This window comes from Pinus tabuliformis, chromosome 5_2 (genome assembly GCF_031772625.1).
Source record: "Pinus tabuliformis cultivar Carrire ecotype Pingquan chromosome 5_2, CPIR1, whole genome shotgun sequence".
Taxonomy (NCBI): Eukaryota; Viridiplantae; Streptophyta; class Pinopsida; order Pinales; family Pinaceae; genus Pinus; species Pinus tabuliformis.
The window spans coordinates 800,496,309-800,518,532 of NC_142306.1; positions in this window are offsets into that span (position 1 = coordinate 800,496,309).

Consider the following 22,224-nt stretch of genomic DNA (forward strand, 5'->3'; position numbering starts at 1 on the left):
TAGTTACCAGGCTTTACGACGTCGGAATACGTCTCTAGCCTAGACTTCTAAATGTTGTGCGTTAGGTTCCAAAGCGTTTTTATGTTCATTGAAGTTTATTTTACAGTTGATCTTTCTTAAGAAGTTTGCCTTTAATGTTCACTGCGTGATGTAGATATACAATTCCTAAATGTGCAATCTAAGATGATAAACAGTCGTTTACTTTCTTTTTGCAATGAAAATCCTAGCTACTAAGGAAAGAGAAATGAAATTCTTTCAACATAGAGCAGAGAGCACACACTAGATGCACTTTTCCTAAATCAACTTCAGCATGTAGTCTTAATGCAAATGCACATGCATGTATTGTTTTTTAGTTTCCTTAATGTGAGAATGACAAAAAGAAAACAAAGTATAGATTTGAATTGTCTTTTTCCAAAGCGATAGTATTAACAATTTTCTTTTAAAAAAACGAAAGTAAAGCCAAGACGACACTTTGCGATTTCGAATTTAAAATTGCTTTCGACACTTGAAATACTAATGATTCAAATCAAATACAATGGCAAAAGTGTAATCGACTATCTAAAAGAGGAATGCTTTGTGACACTCTTTTTCTTGACTGAAAACGACACTTGCGACACTTTCAAATCAAAAGACGACAGTTCAATTAAGCTACTATTTGCAAAGGAGAACTGTAAATGATGAAAAATACATAAAAAAAATTCACAATTCCTTTTGATGGAGGCTGAATAATGCAAAGGAAGATGGTTTCAACAGAGATATACTGATCACAGACAACAAAACTACTAAATAAAGCTGAAGACAATGAAGAAAAAACCAAAATCTGGAAGCAGAAACAGTCTCATTCAATCATCGCACCTGTAACATAGGGAAACAGGGATGCATCTCACCTGCAACACACGGGAGGTGCGATGCATCCAAGTTGCCAAGAAGAGACAGTGCGATGGTCCAGGGACGAGACTGTGCTTGGTTTTCACTCACAGTTTGCAACTAAGTTCAGGGGTTTAAGCTTAGCTAATGATAGTCAGTAAACACAAAGTATAGGGGCTAATCTAATGAGGTTATTTGAGGTACGACCAGGGCACTTAGGATGTTTGCAAGCTAGATGTTCAGTTCATAAACCAACCTGGAGATTGACTGAAGTAGCATTGATCTACTTTACAGTTTCATAGCAAAAGCAGTTCGAAGGCTAGCTAGCTTAACTTCAGGCTCTGTCTGTGGTTTATAAAGCAAACAACAGTAACAAAACAAACAAACTATTCGCTCCCAAGTATGGTCGCCATTTTGTTATGAGGAAAACTAGTGTCCATTTGGAGCTGCTAGTCCCACTAAGACGGGTAGCTATCTTAGAAACAAACAGATTAAAGTTACTTGTGTTTTCCTTTATGAGAGATAGATGAGAGAGAAGCAGAGAGTACCAACCTCAGTCTTTCACTAGTCTCCTTGCTTGTTTCCTCTCTCCTTTGATGAAGCTTTCGCCACTCCTTTCTCGCTTGTCCCACTTCAAAGAACACCTGTAGAGTCAAGGCAGTGAAATACCATCAAAGCATAGAGATCTATAACCATAAATAATGTAGGATCAGATGTACATTAACCATATAAATGCATACATAAACAAGATTCAGAGATATACAAGCATATGGAGGAAAACTCAAATAGCTTTATTGATAAAAGTAGTAGAAGAGAGGATTACAACCAAACTGTCTGATCTAGCATCATCCTCCTAGCATGAAATCCCTCTTCACCTCATACAAAGCAAGATCACCCAACAATGTCTTCAAAAAGAAACCAACAACACTTCCTTGCAAATTACAAAATTCCAGCCTCTGGATCTCTAGTATGAGGGATCCATATATAGATGTTTACAGGAGAGTGAGTCAACTTCTGGGATTTTGATTAGTGTCATTTCACTAATAGTTCTTGGTTCCACTTGGAGATTTCAGATCTCTTACTCATCCCTGGGCGAATTCAGAGAGGCAAGTGTCATATGAGTAGTTTCTAGAAGATTCTCTAGATTTCCACCTAGCAAACTGCTTCTGCCATTTATCTTCTCTCGCTCATTGCACCCTACAGAAGGGATTTCCAGTATCAATCGAACCCCCCATGTGTAATAGGTGAGATGCATCGGACCCTATGCATGGAGTAGTCTGTATGGTCCTGTTTTGACCAGTTCTGAGTGGTTTTTCATGGAGAACTTCTGGGAGTTGATGTAATCAGCTGACCTTGTTCCTTCAGGGTATGAAACAATACTTTTAGGGGTTTAGGAGCCCTTGGTTTATGGACATATGTGATTGGGGTTGCAGTGCCCAAATATGTCTATAACAGCTGGCTAGCTGTGAGAGCTAAGGCTTTGTATAATTCCTATGTATTTCCACCATGTATGATAATACAATAGTGTGGTGTTTTTATCTGAGACTTTCCCCAAAGTATTTTCATGTGTATTGTGCCATTGATTCTTCTTCTGCTGGTTATATTGTTTAGCTCGATCTTTAAGCTTCCGCAAATTGATAGTAGAAGTAGGTTATAGTATTCTGCTTTCATTTATATTGCATTATTGGGTTAATCTATCACAGATTTTCTACAGAAGTTAGATTTATGAGATATTGTTGGGAAATTATGGACTACGTTGAAATAAATAAGTCATTATGTTCCCCTATAGTTATATAAGGGATCACTTGTGCACTAAATGTAACAAAGGGGAATGGTATAATTTAATATATTTTCCCTTCTGAAGGTTTCTTGATCCCTACGTGCCTTGCTTAATATTTCTTTGTATTTGTTCACATGTGTCTATTATATGTTATTAAAGCCAATAATTTCTTCATAATCAAAATTCTAAGCTAGTATAGTCACCAAAGTATTTTGAGGCGTCATCGAAACCTTAAGATGGCAGAGATAAACCCAACCCCATAGATGTTATACAAAGACTTATAGATCCACCAGTATACTCTTCCTCAACTTTGTGACCTAAGCATAGATGAGTGAGGTAACCCAAATTTGGGCAAGGAGACTTACTAGTAGTGATAATCCTTGAACATGAGAAAATAAGTAATGAAGCATTTGCCTTTTTCTCCCAAGGCAAATTAAAATTATTGGATAAGTGAAGAAATCTATACAAATCTCCTCACTAAGTCAAAATAGAAAACTAACAACATTCTAACTCAATGTTTAAAAATAAATTGAACAATAAGTGTCACCACACTATTTGCAAACATAAATGATCCCATGAAACAAAGAAGAAATCCACCATAGTATCGAAGACCCAAAAGTGATAGGGAACTCCAACAATCCATTTGAGCTTCCAATATGGAATTTATGAATGACCAGAAAATCTATGAAAAGGGCTAAACAATTTATATCAAAGAATAATAAATAAGTATGCATATATTAACAAAGATTCATCTTAATAATATTTATAAATTTACATTTACATTTTTTGTTTTTTTTTTCAAAAAAAAATTAGCATATTTGGAATCGAGATAAATTTTATATTGATATTATTATAGAGATCAATATATCTTAAAGGTAACTTTAATTTGCAAACAAAATAAATTTACTTTTTTGATATCATATTGAAGTGAAAATATTTAGTTTTTTTTGCATACAATACAATCCTTCAATTTAATATAATTTTCCTTTTTTTAAACATTAGATATAATGGAAGGCCAATCTTTTAGTTCAAATAATATGTAAAAAGGAATAATTTTATTTTCCTAAAAATATTAGTAATTGAATACTACATGTTGTTCTTACTATTTTATAATATGCATTGATGAATTGTGATATTTTTGACGCCGATCAAAATCTGAAATGCGACCAACGGGGGTATTCAAGACTTAGATTTGTTGAGGTCAAATGTAATTATATTTGAATCAATAGGGTAAAAAACACCCAACGTAGACAATAGAGTCTTCCATTGGGAAGGACATGTTTGTGAGTGAATAAGTGAGATCATCCACAATGTTGTAACTATGTGTTTCCCTAGCATGAAGGTTCTGAATGGTTTTCCTTAAAGCCACCCTTGGAACTCATGGAGTAGGGTCAATACTTGGATGAGGAATCGTGAGATTAGCGCTAGCCATAAGTTCGGTGTGGTTTCAAAATTGTTGGTTGGGGGTCAGGGTGAGTATCATAATAACAATTTAAGAGTTTGGATATGAATTCCACAACATTCATGTAGATATTCCATTGGTCTCCAAGTGGAGCAAGGCTAGGTGGGGGTACTCTTTAATAGGCTTATTATAAGGGCCAAATTCTTATGGATTAGTACCAACCTTTTGAAGTGGGAAGGGATGTGTTAATATAGTTGGTTGAGAAGGTTGAGGGAAGTTTTGTTGAGTTGCGCGGGGGGGACTTTAGGAGGGGTATACCCTTGGCCTTGAGCTTTCTTCATGTTCTTATATTTAGTGATTTGAGGAAAAGGTTGATTGTAATGGCCAAACTAACCACACAAAAAATATGGAAAATTGGTGCTTAGGTTGTTATTCTTTCCCTATTACCTTTTATTATTGTTGGATTCTATGGTTGTGTTGATGATGCTGGAAATCTACCATCACAAAGGGGATCTCCCCAGTATAAAGTCCCAATTAGACTCTACACTATTTAGTGGGGGAGTCCCATTCGAGAAATGGGTCTGACTACCATTACGGTGAACTTAAAGATATGCCTTGGCGAGGAAAAGCAACATAAAAGAGAATTTGTGAGACATACAATTATAATGAATATAAGACGCTTCCACAAATAGAGTAAATAAAGTGAGTCTTTAGAAGAACAATGATAACTTTAATCTAATAAAGATAGAAATACATGTAAAGAATCAATGGTACATTTGAAAAGTAGTTTTCAAATAACAATAATCATGAAAAGAAAATAGGACATGCAATTTCAATTACAATATGTACTAAATAAAATAAAGTATTTCATTCTCCTTAATACATGTAAACACAAACATATATCGCAGCCATTGAAAGAAATGTCTTACAATGTTTCTAATACATGCACGAAAATGATATATGACTCTATGAGCTTCAAATGATTAAGTGAAAATGCCAAAATACACAATTACAATGCCATCTCATTTTCTCCAATAGTGGAGCACAAAGCCACAACTTTCTTCTCAAAGGAATGACTTCTCTCTCCTATGGTAGCAATAGAAGCCAAGGCTAAAAGTCCATTTTCTTGAGCCATGAGGGCCAATATATAACAAATGAGGTGACCTTTCACCTCCTATGTGACTCTTGAGCTCCCATATGTCCTTTGGAATTCCTTGTGACTTTTCACATTCCACATTTGGCTTTTGGGCTTCCACATATTTTTTACATTTTTCATTTCTTAATTACAAAATTTACATTTCACAAAATTATGGCTAAAATCCAAAAAAAACAAAAATAAACACATTTAAGGGAAATTGTAATTCAATCACTATGACATGAAGATTTATTGTAATTTATTGATACAAATATCTATACTCAGTAGTTATGTGTTCAACTCTTTGTTCTAGATCTTGGTTGTATCTCATTTTGCCCTCCAAACCATCTGGGTATATGGTTTTGGAGCCTGTTTGTATATTGTTCCATAACATGACTAGCTTCATATGTAACTTGATTGGCTCAGCTATAGATTGTAGAATAATGTCTTTAGTCACCTCTAATTCATTTTGGGTACTCTCATGTCTAATGTGGTCCAAAAATTCCTTTAACTCCTTCCTAATAGTATCTTTATGTCTCACCTCCCTAGGTGCACCTATAGAAGGCACTTTGTGCACTTGTACCAAGGCCTCCAAGCCATTGTGCAATCATGTATAAGCTAACATAATATTTGATATATGATTGTTAAGTTGATCATAGGCCTGCATATGCATTTTCATCTCTACTCTGTCTATTTCAGCTTCAAACCTTCATTTCCTAGCTTACATCGATGCCAATGCATTTAAGTACTTTGTGCCCCATTCTTAGATCATGTCTATAACTATATGGGATAACTTTAAGATCCTCAAGTGTTCCTATGATACCTTCTATATTTTGCATGGAGGCGCCATTTCCTTGCGTAATATGATCATCTCATCATAAACTTGCTTCATCATGTCTTCCAATTGCTTTATTTCTTCAAGTATAGATGATTGTAGTCCTTATCTGCTAGAGCTTACGAAAGAAACTCTTTGATTTTATTTGAGGAGATGTGTGATTTTCTTCTTTGCATAAACCAATTCTTTCTCCAATTATTCGTTGTTGTGCATCATAAAATAAGTATTCTTTTTCATGGCTACTGCAAAGGTTGTGCCTATTGAAGTAACTGCCCTATGATTGGTCTTTGTATTCAACACAATAACTCTTTTTTTGTGAATACAAATAGGTCGATCTAGTTCATTTGGAAAGTATTTCCTTCTTTCTTAAAAGATATTATCTTTACGCTCATCAAATTTGAAATTGGATATTTCCATAATTCTATCTTCATATGCAGGTGGAATCCCCATCTCACTGAAAGAAAGGTGCCCATCGGTCAGAGGAGTTGGAGGTTGAATATTCAAAGAAGCTATGATTGTTTTAGTTTTTGTTGCCTAGTTCTCCTCCTCTTGTCAATCATTTATATTTTGGGTATCCAAATCTTCCTCTAACATCTTTACAAATTCCTCTTCTTGTTTCTTCATGTTCTCTTCTTCATCTTGTAATCTTCGTTGTGCTTCTTCTTTTTGTTTCATGGGAGCTTCTTCTTGTTGCCTCTTCAGAGCTTCCTCCTATTTCCTTTTCTTTTGTTCCTCTTTTCTCTTTTGTATATCCTCTTGATTCTTTTTATACCACTCTTCTTTCTTCTTGCTGTTATAGACATTTTTGGGCACTGCAACCCCAAGCATAAAATGTCCATAAACCAAGGGCTCCTAAGTCCCTAAAAGTGTTTTTCCAACCCCTAAAGGAACAAGGTCAATTGATTACAGCTTCTCCCAGAAGTTCTCCATGAAAAACTACTCAGAACTGGTCAAAACAGGATCATTTCACCTGCTCCATAGGCAAAATGCGTTGCATCTCACCTAAGTATACTCAGTGGGTGCGTTGCATTTCAAAAATCCCTTCTATGGGGTGCGATGGGCGAGAAGAGACAAATGGTAGTGCCAATCCGTGAGGTGGAGAAGCATGGAATCTTCCAGAAACTTCTCCTGTGACACTTGCCTCTCTGAATTCGACCAAGGATGAGTAAGAGATCATCAAATCTCCAAGTGGAAGCAAGAACTATCAGAGGGAAGACACTAATCAAATCACAATTTGACTCATCTCCCTTACAGATATCTATATATGGATCCCTCATCCCAGAGATCCAGAGGCTGGAATTTTGCATCTTGTAAGGAATTGTTGTTGGTTTCTTGAGGCAACATCATAGTGTTGGGTGATCTAAGCTTTGCATGAGGTGAAGAAGGGCTTACTTGCTGAGATGATGATGCTGGGTCAAAACAACTGGTTGTAACTCTCTTGGCTCTTTCTTGATTATCAATAAAGCTATTCAAGTTTTCCTCCATACTCTTGTGTAATTTATGTTTTTTGCATTTGTATGGTAAATTTACATCTGATCCTAGATTGTTTATGATAATAGATCCATGTTCTCGTATAGTGTTATGCTACTTTGATTCTATAGGTACTCTATGAAGCTGGGTATACAAGGAAGCAAGTAGCAAAGGACTATCAGAAGAGAGAGGAATCGAGCAAGGAACCAAGCGCAAGACAGAGGTTGGTCTCCTTTATTCTTCTCTCATCTATATTTCATAAAGGAAAACGAAAGTAGTTTTACTTTGTTTGTTTCTAAGGTAGCTACCACACCTTAGTGGGATTAGCAGTTCTGCATAGACACTTTTCCCTGCAACAAAATGGCGACTCCACTGGGGAAATTCCGGGGAGAAGGTCGATTGCGAGTTTGAGGGATGAGATTTCACACTGAACTTCTGAAGAGGAGACTCGTTTCTTGGAATTAATCCAATTGGATGAAACCCATCGTGATGTCGCTTTGGCTAACGAAGCCCATAAGAGACAAGTCAAGGCGCAGTTCGACAAGAATGTCAAACCCCGTGTCTTCTCAGAAGGTGACTTGGTCTTACTTTATGACCAAGAATCCGATAAATTGGGAGCAGGCAAATTCAAGTCTTTATGGATGGGCCCCTATATTGTTAAGAGAGTGTTAGCAAAAGGAGCCTACGAGTTGATGGATTACGATGGGATTCCACTGTCGCAACCCCGTAACGGGTTGTACCTTAAGCGTTACTATGCATGATTCAGTGTAGTAACCCGCATGCTTTTGTTACATTTTTGTTTTTGCTAAGAGTAATTATTTTGGTCAAGTAATCCACTTTTTACATTTATGGTAGATGTCAAACCTATTGGAGTCATTTGTTGGATATGCCGACGGAGTGAGTTGTAGTTCGCGGAACCTATCTTCTGCGGCTTGGGCCATTTTTGATCCAAGCGGCGAGTTAGTAAGTTCCAAAGGGGTATGTATTGGTCGATCAACGAATAACATCGCTGAATATAGCGCGTTGATAGAACTTATCTCTGATGCCATCACACATGGCATAGGCTGACTGATTGTCAGGCTAGACTCACAGCTCGTCATACCACAACTCACTGGTATCTACTCTGTCCGAAATCCAGCTATTTATCGCATGTTCCTAAGGGTCAAGATTTTGAAAAGGCAATTTGGTTTTATTCAATATCAGCATATTTCCAGAAACTTAAACACATTAGCTGACTCATTGGAAAATTATGTGTTAGATAGACATTTGCAACATTTATAAAAAGAAGCATCTCATCAATGTTTGCATCAGGATCGTGTAACTTAACCAAAATAAAACTCTGAAAATCAAAAATATATATATAACTGTTTACGGTTTACACATAATGCTCTGTAACCAAGACAAAATTGGTCAAATGACCCAAAACTCAGAACGGTAGGGGGCACCCTAGCCTAATGATGCTCGTGATAACAAGTCACCGCCTGTGCAATCATGCGCAAAAGCCTAGTCCATCGACTTGGCACGCCAGTAGTATGTCGCTACAACCTCAGAGGCAGCTCGTCAGTCCTCACATCTGGAATACCGAGAGTGAGGCCCTCGACCTGATCCTGTAATGCTGAAAGAGTCTCGACCACATCAAGGTCACGAAGGATAGCCCTTCCCATAGCCTCTCCTGCTGGAGCGGCAGCTGGCACTCTCAGGCGTACTACTAGCCGAACGAGACCAACATCTGCATGAGCACATGAGTTTTGATTAGTCTTGATAGAGTAAAGCACAAGGACATTATAAAAGAAAAACGATAAACAGGAATATGGTCAAAGAATTTACCGATGGCACCCCACTGTTCGCCAGCCGGCAGTACCAAATTCGGGTCACCCCGGAAGTCCATACCAGCATATGGATACTCGTAATAAACCATCTCCTGACGATCGAACCACCCGAAGAAGGTATTAGAAAAAGAAATCTGAGACTGACCAGCATGCCTAGAAATATGGTCGACCCATCTCTGCATACGTGGTTCAGTCGGTGGAGGTAAACCGAGTGCAATATACTGCAGCTGCATCAGTGGTATCTTTTCCAAGGCGAAGGCGGTCAAAATAGAACCGTATCCAAAGTTCTTCAACCTCCCTTTTCACCTTGGTCAACTGTTCTTTCATCACAAGGAGTACTGCATCACACCAGTTGAACACCTTCGGTTCGAGGCATTCCAAGGCGTACTGCATATAAGATCGGTTGGCCACATGAAGAGCCGCACCACCAGCCATCCTACCAAAAGTGAACCGAATGGTCCTCAAAGACCTGTCAGTGACATCTCGGATGATGATCTTGCCGTCTTTACTCGGCTAAGATCCCTCTCTGCAATACCTGCGAACATAATCTCTCACAGATTCACCTCCACGGGCCGAACCTGACAAAGAGATGGGGGCACCCCGCCTTGATAAGCTGGTCAAAAAATAGATGTCCACTACAGTCAAGGGGATGGATTTGCCCCTAATCTGGAACATCTGCCTGGTAGGATCCCAAGCATCGAGTAGATACTGCAGCAAGTTGATTTTTTGTCTCATGCTAGAGATGCGGAAAAACTTCAACATGCCACAGTTCCGTAATGCATTTACTGTAACTGGATCATGTAAGGCAAGCATGTCATCTTCCTCATGCTCACGTTCTCACCATGTAATGGTCATCTTGCTCCAATGAATCTCTGAAAACAAACAAGAGAAGAATTAGATCCTGATTTGGTGAGAAACAGGCAAAAATTTCAATTGAAAACTGTGCATAAATTTCCTTCCCTGCGCTCATCGCACCTACAGTAGTGTTCTAGGTGCATTGCATGTCAATTGGCTAGTAGACAGGCTAACATCCAACGCACCTTTCGATACATAAAGGGTGCGATGGAGCCAGGGCGAGTTTTTCAAACCCCAGAGGCTCAGAAAAACCAGAAATCAGGCTCAGAATGCAAAATGGAAAGGATGAAATGAAAGAGCTCAGGTTTAGCTCCTACCTGGTCCAGACGGCGCAAAAAATCGTCTACAAAATCTCCCAGAATCAGCTGGTGAAAATCAAGGGGGGAAAGCACCTCCAAAGCTCCAACAAACCAAAGTTCAAATGAAATGGTAAAATGAGAGGTAAAAGCACTTTTAAATTACTTTTTACGTAATTCAAGTAAAATATTAGTGTCTTAACTCATTTTTCAAACATATATTGTTCATTTCTAACTAGTTTGATGCAGCAATTGAGCATGCAGTACAATGTTTTAAGGAACAAAGCTATTAATGGTAAAATCAAGAAATGACCATTATATCGAGCAGTTTTAGCACATAGTTCAAGCTCGTTAAAAAATAAACATAAGTCATGAGCAAATGTTTCCCCCAGTGTTTAAGCTCAATAAAAAAAAATGAACCAATTTCTGGTAAATAACCATCGTGAATGTAGTACTTTAGCCTTTAAAACCTTGGTCGTGTTCTCATCATCACCTCCACTTTGTAGTGGCTGATCATTCACCTCCACTTGATTGTTTACCCCTTTTGAGGAACAGCTGCGAAGAGTGATCTTGTTAGCCATCCTTGTGACACTGCCGTGATTGGAAAATTCCAAACCTTACCTTGAATCAGCTGCTACCTGAATTTATCACTCGTTCCTCAAAAAACGAGTCTCCTTTAAGCTCTTTTCAACTGACTCCTAAAATATGAAAAGATTACCGAGCCATTGGCCTCTCCAGCTCGTTAAAGGGACCGGAAGTGCTATCCCTCCTTTAAATTTTAATCTTTTTGTACCTGAGGGATTATTACACAAGAAGATTGAGTGCTTGTTTTGTTCGGCTCGTTAAAAGTATCGAAAATTCATCCCTTCTGTATTGTTTTATACTTTTTCGGACTGAAGGGAATAGATGACGAAAAAGATTTTTGGAGTTTCCTTTACGTTCCTTTTCAGACTATCTAAAATTGAAAAGGACCAAGTCATCTTTGTCATTAAACTCGTTAAAACCTAATAGCGACAAACTTGTCTATAGACGAGAATGAGTTTCACTATCGCTAGTCTCGTTAAAACATAGCGATGGGTTTGCCCGAAGGGAAAATTATAGAACAAGCATATGTTATCCTCCTCAAGCTTGACAAAAATAAAGAGGTACTGGTTAGCAATGACTGGGGATAAATTGGGAAGAAAACTTGAAGAAACTTTGTTGGTAGCAAGTCGTTCTTGAACATGACACTTTCACTCCGCATCCAAGTCGGGTTGGGTTGTTTCATTCACCGGTCACATCACCATGGTCACATCACACCATCCACATTTGGGGTTAATGCTACCATTCCATCATGTCAGTGTCGCCGATATGTTCAAGAGAAGTCACTCAGAGAATTCACCTGTGTCTCACCCACTGCAATACATTTACGCTCCATCCTTTCATGACCGCCACCCTGAACCTTATATCACCTGATTGTTTTCACATCCATTAAAATCATTTGCTCTGTTCCGTGTCATTGATGTGGGATTCATTAAGGCCCTCCTATGATGGATCAATTCTTGTCGACATCAGCTCATTATCCAAGAAGTCGATCTAGGAATACCCCTTTCAGTACTTTGAAGCTTGCATGCCTCAATGGCAAGTTTTTCACTTCCGGCGACAGGTTTACATCAATGGCCTTCGACCAAAAGATTTTGCGTGGTGTTCGACGCCAAGTCCTTTATTCACACCACGTGAATTATATTGTAGTACCTTGAGGGTCATCATCATTATTGGTGATTCCTCTCACGCCTGTTAACAGCTTACATCATTGGCTGGTAATCAAGCGATGTCTTTCCATGTTCGACTCCAGAACATCTCTCACATGGATTGACTTGTACTTTGAGTGAAGATCGAACGAGATTGAAGACCCTGGATCTAGTTTCATCCATCCGGGCTGCGATATATATTCAGGAAAATAAAGACATCAAATTTACATCATTGCTGCACAGATAATCATCCAATCTATGGGATGATGGCTATACCAGAATCATTAGTCTACAATCAGACGATTGTCTGTCTCATGTACATGAAAATGAATTTATAAAGCTGAGCATGGGAATGCCCACCTCAGCTAGATCATGAAAATATTATGAAGATAATGTATTGTATTGTATCTTATTACAGGTCTCCTCCCAGCTTGAAAGAACTTCGGATCCTCATGATAAAGCATTTTACCCGACATCAAAAAAGATTAACGACCTCATGCTTTAGGGGGCAACTGTTATAGACACTTTTGGGCACTGCAACCCCAAGCATAAAATGTCCATAAACCAAGGGCTCCTAAGTCCCTAAAAGTGTTGTTCCAACCCCTAAAGGAACAAGGTCAACTGATTACAGCTTCTCCCAGAAGTTCTCCATGAAAAACTACTCAGAACTGGTCAAAACAGGATCATTTCACCTGCTCCATAGGCAAAGTGCGGTGCATCTCACCTAAGTACACTCAGTGGGTGCGTTGCATTTCAAAAATCCCTTCTATGGGGTGCGATGGGTGAGAAGAGACAAATGGCAGTGTCAATCCGCGAGGTGGAGAAGCATGGAATCTTCTAGAAACTTCTCTTGTGACACTTGCCTCTCTGAATTCGACCAAGGATGAGTAAGAGATCATCAAATCTCCAAGTGGAAGCAAGAACTATCAGAGGGAAGACACTAATCAAATCACAAGCTGACTCATCTCCCTTACAGATATCTATATATGGATCCCTCATCCCAGAGATCCAGAGGCTGGAATTTTGCATCTTGTAAGGAATTGTTGTTGGTTTCTTGAGGCAACATCATAGTGTTGGGTGATCTAAGCTTTGCATGAGGTGAAGAAGGGCTTACTTGCTGAGAGGATGATGCTGGGTCATAACAACTGGTTGTAACTCTCTTGGCTCTTTCTTGATTATCAATAAAGCTATTCAAGTTTTCCTCCATACTCTTGTGTAATTTATGTTTTGTGCATTTGTATGGTCAATTTACATCTGATCCTAGATTGCTTATGATAATAGATCCATGTTCTCGTATAGTGTTATGCTGCTTTGATTCTATAGGTACTCTATGAAGCTGGGTATACAAGGAAGCAAGTAGCAAAGGACTATCAGAAGAGAGAGGAATCGAGCAAGGAACCAAGCGCAAGACAGAGGTTGGTCTCCTTTATTCTTCTCTCATCTATCTTTCATAAAGGAAAACGAAAGTAGTTTTACTTTGTTTGTTTCTAAGGTAGCTACCACACCTTAGTGGGATTAGCAGTTCTACATAGACACTTTTCCCTGTAGCAAAATGGTGACCAAAGTGGGAAACGAATGGTCGATCCGACCACTCAGCTAACTTAAGCAGTTATAGTTAGCGAACCCCATAAACAGTAGTTGGTCGTTCCTAGCTTGCATGCAAGAGGCTTCGAAGCGAGGTTTAAGCTTGTTGACACCTAATCCGAAACAGATGAGGTGAAGCCGGACAGTCATCTAGAAGATGAACTGATCCGTTTTGTATTTGTATAAATAAAGTATTAGCTAATGAATAAAATATCAATCAGTGTTTTCTCTCGTTCAAATGAGGAGTTACCCTGGCCTGACATGGTATCAGAGCCCAGGTCCCAGTCCCTAAAATAGTAGTAACTCCTATCTTGAGAGCTGCTCTGGCGTGATTCCCTGGCTCTGCCTCTGCCTTTGCCTGAATCCGCTACCCCTCTGACCAGAATTCTCTACGCTGCCTCTGACTGCCCTGTGCTCTCTGACACTGCCCTCTCATGAGACTGCGCCCTCTGTATTTGAATAAAAATTTGTATCTCTGCGCTTGAATATAATGAATGCATTCGTTATGTGAACTCCCTTGTGCGTTCCTGGACATACCTCTACGTGATTCTTTGCAGAATCCCTGAATCTTGTTTAGCCATCCCTCTGGTGCCTCCACGCATAAACGTATTGATCTGAATTTATTACTGGCGTCATATTGTTCATGGAACTGTGGTACTGAAGTCTGCGCTGGGTTATTTGAAGACAAGAGATTGAAACTACGTTTTTTATATAGACTGCATTGTTATATGCGCATTTTAAATGACTGAAGCTGCGTTGTGTTGAAGCTGCATTGAAGCTGCGGCCTGCATTTTTATTGACTACATTTTTTGTGACTGCGTTTTTTTTGAAGACTGTAAACTGTGGTATAAATAACAGTGGTATCGTTTTTTATAAAGAACTGTCTCGGTACTCTTTGTATATATTATGGTAACCAGTTCGTTGACTTGACCTCTCATATGTCATTGGAAATCTTTTTGCTGTGTATAACGTAGTCAATGTAGACAGTGCTTCATGGTCCATACTACCCAAAAGAGATGCTTTACTTTTGGGCCTTGCGAAGATGCCACATCAGGAAGATCAGCACTTAGCACCGAGCGAAGGGCGCACAGGAATCTGACTTGTTCCAGAAACAGATACCAAAATTCTTGATCGTTGTGTGATTTTTTTTCAAAAATCTCATTAATGGCAAGTACGACAGTTGGGTGGTGAAAAGGAGAGATGGTGAATGTGTCTCCATATTCTGCGTTCGAAGGTGAAAGAATTCATGTCTCGATTTTGTTGTGAGAGCATTGACATCAAGATCCTACATAGTTAGTTAATCTGACTTGTAGTGCATTTAAAATGTTGATGTAATATGTAATATTTTATGGGCATTTACTACATTTTGAAGTCATACTTGATATTTGTAATACTGGATGCTTTTGGAGGGATGTAAAGAAATAAATTTGGAGAAATATGTTGCATCTTGAAGTATTGAGGCATTTATTGGAAGAGATTTGAAATTTTTAAGAATGCCCTTTTGAGTACAGTTTCACTGTATATCAGCAGAATATTTTTTTTTCAGCAGAAGTCTTTTATCAACAGAAGTTTTTTTTAGCAGAGATATTTTTACAGAATGCATTCAATCATTTCTATGGTCGGAATAGTTCTCACTGGCAAGGAGAACTATTCTGAATGGTCTCGGATGGTAAAACACACCCTCATCTACAATGAGCTATGGAAAGGTGTGTGTGTCGGAGAAGAAGACAGAGACCCTGTGCAGCCCACATCAGACAAAGAACTCGCCATTTGGGAAAACAAGAACAGCAAAGCCTTTGCATTGATCGCAGCATCTGTAAATGAGGAAGTAAGTCGTCATATTTCATGCTATTCCACTGCCTTTGAATCTTTACAAAAGCTTAAAGAACTCTATGATACACATTCTGCACTTGAAGTTGTTCAGCTCATGATTAAACTCTTCACTCTTGAACTGAAAAATAATGATCCTCTTGCTCTTGCATCTGAAATAAAGTCTATAATGCATGATATAAAATCCACTAAGGTTGAGCTGGATATCTCTCTTATTGCCTTTCTCAAAGCACTCTATCCTACCTACTCTAATTATCTTGAGTCTTTACAAGCAAATGGAAACCTTAAAGATATAACCTTTGACTCTCTTGTGAAAAAGTTTGCTGAAAGAGAGAAAGCCTTTGGAAAGAAAACAGTCCCTGAATCTTCTGAAGAGACTGTTTGCCTTGCTCACAAAGAAAAGAATCCTGCTCAAGATTCTACAAGAGGAAGAGGTGGACGAAGAGGAAGAGGAAGATACTTCAGAGGCAGGGGGGGCAGACATCCTCAAGCAGAAAAGGCAGAGCTGCATTGCATTCGCTGCAAACGAAATGGATCACATGATGCTTCTACATGCAAGCTACCATGGGACAAAGTTGAGCAGAGAAGAAATCAGCAGAAAGGTAAAACTGATGACACAGACAAAGGTAAAGCACCTGAATCCGCTCACTATATTGAGGCACAATGTAACATTGGAGTAAATGAAGATTTGTTTGATGCTTCACTTACTTCTTCGAAAAATGACTGGTTGCTTGATTCAGGAGCAACCTGTCATATGACTCATAGGAAAGATTTCTTTGAAGATTTCACTGAAAATGTTGATGGAGCAGTATACTTTGCAGATCAGTCAAAAATCAAGCCATCAGGGCTTGGCACAATCAGGCTTAAACTGCCTGGTCTTCCAGACTTTCTTCTGGATCATGTTCTATATCTCCCACAGCTGAAGAGAAACTTGCTGTCCCTGGTCCACATCCACCAGCAAGGTCACTCCATTCACATGTTTGATGGCAAGCTTGAGGTAAGAAAGGCATCTGACCACTCACTTGTCATGAGGGGTATAGAAGAAGAAAGACTCCTTAAACTGCAAGGAACCTCTGCTCATGCACAACATTTTTCATATATTTCTCATCATGAAGAAGGTGCACTTCCATCAAGTTTATTATGGCATGCTAGATTTGGACATTTAAACTATGATAGTCTCCGCTTGTTGAAAAAAAATGGTGTTGCTGGTTTGCCTACAATTCCTAGAAAACACAAACAATGTGATGCTTGCATTCTAGGAAAGCATAGCAAACAGTGTTTTCATGATTCACATTCAAGAGCACATAGGAAGCTTGAACTTATTCATTCATATTTATGTGGTCCAATGCCTGTTCCTTCTGCAAATGGAAATAAATATATCATGACATTTATTGATGATTACACCAGAATGTGTTGGGTTTACTTATTGAAGAACAAATCTGATGCTTTTCAAACATTCAAGAATTTTCATAAGTGGATTGAAAATGATGCACAATCTCATATTGGGTCTATTCGCACTGATAATGGAAAAGAATATACATCAAATGAATTTGAACACTATCTTCGCCAACATGGGATTAAACATCAAACAACTGTGCCTTATAATCCTCAACAGAATGGTGTAGCTGAAAGAATGAACAGAACAATTTTGAATATGGTACGATCCATGCTTTTCTTCAAAAATGTAAAGACAATGTTTTGGGCTGATGCTGTTCTATGTGCTGCATATATAAAGAATAGATGTCCATCTAGTGCTATAAGAAACAAGACTCCTTATGAATTGTGGTATGGACATGTTCCTTCGGTAAAACATCTCAGGATATTTGGTTCCACCTATTATGCTTTAATACCAAAGGTACATAGAAACAAACTTGGTGCTAGAAGTCGTAAGTGTATCTTTCTGGGGTATTCAAACACATCTAAAGCATACCGCCTTTATGATGAAGTAAATAAAAAGTTTGTTTTATCTAGAGATGTCATTTTTCTTGAATCATCCAAATCTGACAGTGTTGTTGAGCGGCAACTTGATCGCCTGGATAGATTCACAAAACCGAAATCATTTCAAGAGTTTGATAATCAGATTCCACATCTTGAAGGGGGGATTCCTATACTGGATCAACATGTGGAATCTTCTTCTGAAGAACAACCTCCCCTGCATGACACTCCAACAACGGATGATGCTTTAAGTGATGTAATTGATAGAATTGGGAGACTCAATCTTGATTCAGACCCAACTCAATCAACAGAACAGCCTGGACCATCTCAGAAAGGTCCCCCAAAGTGGCTGACAAAGACACTTGAAAGTGTTCATCCTGATGAAATTGGAAAAACAGGAACCAGAAATTCAAACCGACAAGATGGAGGTGATGTAGATAACTCTAATTCACCTGTTGATATGGATGTTACTTATGATTGTGAATTGAACTTGTCTACAGATTTTGAACCAACTTCCTTCAAAGAAGCTGCTTCTCATGATGAATGGAAAGAAGCGATGCAGAAGGAGTATGATGCCCTCATAAAGAATGGCACTTGGAAGCTGGTTGATCCTCCATTTGGAACCAAACCAATTGGCTGCAAGTGGGTCTACAAGAACAAGTACAAAGCTGATGGCTCACTTGACAAGCACAAAGCTAGGTTTGTGGCAAAAGGTTTTGCACAGAAGGAAGGGGTCGATTATGAGGAAACTTTTGCTCCCACAGCAAAATGGGCCACCATCCGGACACTCTTTGCACTAGCTGCTCAGAACGGTTGGAAAGTCCATCAAATGGATGTAAAAACTGCATTCTTGAATGGAGATCTAAAAGAGAATGTTTTTATGTCCCAGCCTGAAGGATTTGCTGTGAAAGGACATGAACACAAAGTATGCAAACTTGTGAAGTCCTTGTATGGCCTCAAACAAGCACCTCGAGCCTGGTATGAAAAACTAACTGAGCATCTTCTGAAACTCAACTTCAATCATTTTGATCTTGATGATGCAACTTTATTTGTCAAGAAAGTTGGCAAAACAGTTGTATATCTTGTGGTATATGTAGATGATCTTTTAATGACAGGGAACAATGAAAGCTATATTGCATCCATAAAGAAAGAATTAGGAAAAAATTTTGAAATGACTGATTTGGGCTATGTTCATTACAATCTTGGCATTGAAGTAACCCAACATCCAAAGTCCATATTTCTTTCTCAAAAGAAATACATTGGAGATTTGTTATACAGATTCAGCATGACAGAGTGCAATCCCCTTTCTACTCCAATGGAACAAAACTTGAAGCTCACATCTACTGAAGGAAAGGAATTTGAGGATGCAACAAAGTATAGACAGCTTGTAGGAAGTCTCATCTACCTCACTACTACCAGACCAGACATTTCATTTGCTGTTGGAATCCTCTCCAGGTTTATGCAAAGGCCTTGTGAGGGACATTGGTCTGCTGCAAAAAGAGTTCTAAGGTACTTGAAGGGAACTCAAGACCTTGGAATCAAGTATACACAGGTGGACGACTTCAACTTGATTGGATACTCTGATTCAGACTTCGATGGAGACAAAGAAACTGGGGTATCTACTTCAGGATATGCTATGAGTCTTGGATCAGGAGCTATCTCCTGGAGATCACGCAAACAATCAGTACCAGCAGATTCCACAACAGAAGCAGAATACGTGGCAGCAGCTGAAGCAACGAAAGAAATTGTGTGGCTCAGGAAAATTCTTGAAGATTTGCAGGTAAAACAAATACAATCAACTCCACTCATGATTGATAACACATCTGCAATAAAGTTGGCCAAGAACCCAAAGTTCCATGATCGTACTAAGCACATCAATACTAAATATCATCTGATCCGACATCATGTTGAGGCCAAAACAATCCATCTCCGTCATTGTTCCACAAACGAGCAAATTGCAGACATCTTCACCAAAGCGCTTGGAAGAGAAAAGCTTGAAAGATTCTGAATGATGCTTGGACTCACCAACATCCCTTCAGATTAAGGGGGGGAATGTTGACACCTAATCCGAAACGGATGAGGTGAAGCCGGACAGTCATCTAGAAGATGAACTGATCCGTTTTGTATTTGTATAAATAAAGTATTAGCTAATGAATAAAATATCAATCAGTGTTTTCTCTCGTTCAAATGAGGAGTTACCCTGGCCTGACAAAGCTTCTGAAAAATGAGACATCCTTATTCTACGACTGGATCGAGCAGTTTTAGCACATAGTTCAAGCTCGTTAAAAAATAAACATAAGTCATGAGCAAATGTTTCCCCCAGCGTTTAAGCTCAATAAAAAAAAATGAACCAATTTCCGGTAAATAACCATCGTGAATGTAGTAATTCAGCCGTTAAAACCTTGGTCGTGTTCTCATCATCACCTCCACTTTGTATTGGTCGATCATTCACCTCCACTTGATTGTTTACCCCTTTTGAGGAACAGCTGCAAAGAGTGATCTTGTTAGCCATCCTTGTGACACTGCCCTGATTGGAAAATTCCAAACCTTACCTGGAATCAGCTGCTACCCGAATTTATCACTCGTTCCTCAAAAAATGAGTCTCCTTTAAGCTCTTTTCAACTGACTCCTAAAATATGAAAAGATTTTCGAGCCATTGGCCTCTCCAGCTCATTAAAGGGACCGGAAGTGCTATCCCTCCTTTAAATTTTAATCTTTTTGGACCTGAGGGATTATTACACAAAAATATCGAGCGCTTGTTTGTTCGGCTCATTAAAAGTATCGAAAATTCATCCCTTCTGTATTGTTTTATACTTTTTCGGACTTAAGGGATTAGATGACGAAAAATGATTTTTGGAGTTTCCTTTACATTCCTTTTCAGACTCTCTAAAATTGAAAAGGACCGAGTTATCTTTGTCGTTAAACTCGTTAAAACCTAATAGCGACAAACTTGTCTATAGACGAGAATGAGTTTCACTATCGCTAGGCTCGTTAAAACATAGCGATGGGTTTGCCCGAAGGGAAAATAATAGAACAAGCATATGTTATCCTCCTCAAGCTTGACAAAAATAAAGAGGTACTGGTCAGCAATGACTGGGGAAAAATTGGGAAGAAAACATAAAGAAACTTTGTTGGTAGCAAGTCGCTCTTGAACATGACACTTTCACTCCGCATCCAAGTCGGGTTGGGTTGTTTCATTCACCGGTCACATCACCATGGTCACATCACACCATCCACATTTGGGGTTAATGCTACCAATCCATCATGTCAGTGTCACCGATATGTTCAAGAGCAGTCACTCAGAGAATTCACCTGTGTCTCACCCACTGCAATACATTTACGCTCCATCCTTTCATGACCGCCACCCTGAACCTTATATCACCAGATTGTTTTCACCTCCATTAAAATCATTTGCTCCGTTCCGTGTCATTGATGTGGGATTCATTAAGGCCCTCCTATGATGGATCACTTCTTTTCGACATCAGCTCATTATCCAAGAAGTCGATCTAGGAATACCCCTTTTAGTACTTTGAAGCTTGCATGCCTCAATGGCAAGTTTCTCACATCCGGCGACAGGTTTACATCAATGGCCTTCGACCAAAAGATTTTGCGTGGTGATCGACACCAAGTCCTTTATTCACACCACGTGAATTGTACTGTAGTACCTTGAGGGTCATCATCATTATCGGTGATTCCTCTCGCGCCTGTTAATAGCTTACATCATTGGCTGGTAATCAGGCGATGTCTTTCCATGTTCGACTCCAGAACATCTCTCACATGGATCGACTTGTACTTTGAGTGAAGATCGAACGAGATTGAAGACCCCGGATCTAGTTTCATCCATCCAGGCTGCGATATATATTCAGGAAAATAAAGACATCAAATGTACATCATTGCTGCATAGATAATCATCCAATCTATGGGATGATGGCTCTACCAGAATCATCAGTCTACACTCAGACGATTGTCTGTCTCATGTACATGAAAATGAATTTATAAAGCTGAGCATGGGAATGCCTGCCTCAGCTAGATCATGAAAATATTATGAAGATAATGTATTGTATTGTATCTTATTACAGGTCTCCTCCCAGCTTGAAAGAACTTCAGATCCTCATGATAAAGCATTTCACCCGACATCAAAAAAGATTAACGACCTCATGCTTTAGGGGGCAACTGTTATAGAAATTTTTGGGCACTGCAACCCCAAGCATAAAATGTCCATAAACCAAGGGCACCTAAGTCCCTAAAAGTGTTGTTCCAACTGCTAAAGGAACAAGGTCAACTGATTACAGCTTCTCCCAGAAGTTCTCCATGAAAAACTACTCAAAACTGGTCAAAACAGGATCATTTCGCCTGCTCCATAGGCAAAGTGCATTGCATCTCACCTAAGTACACTCAGTGGGTGCATTGCATTTCAAAAAGCCCTTCTATGGGGTGCGATGGGCGAGAAGAGACAAATGGCAGTGTCAATCCGCGAGGTGGAGAAGCATGGAATCTTCCAGAAACTTCTCTTGTGACACTTGCCTCTCTGAATTAGACCAAGGATGAGTAAGAGATCATAAAATCTCCAAGTGGAATCAAGAACTATCAGAGGGAAGACACTAATCAAATCACAAGCTGAATCATCTCCCTTACAGATATCTATATATGGATCCCTCATCCCAGAGATCCAGAGG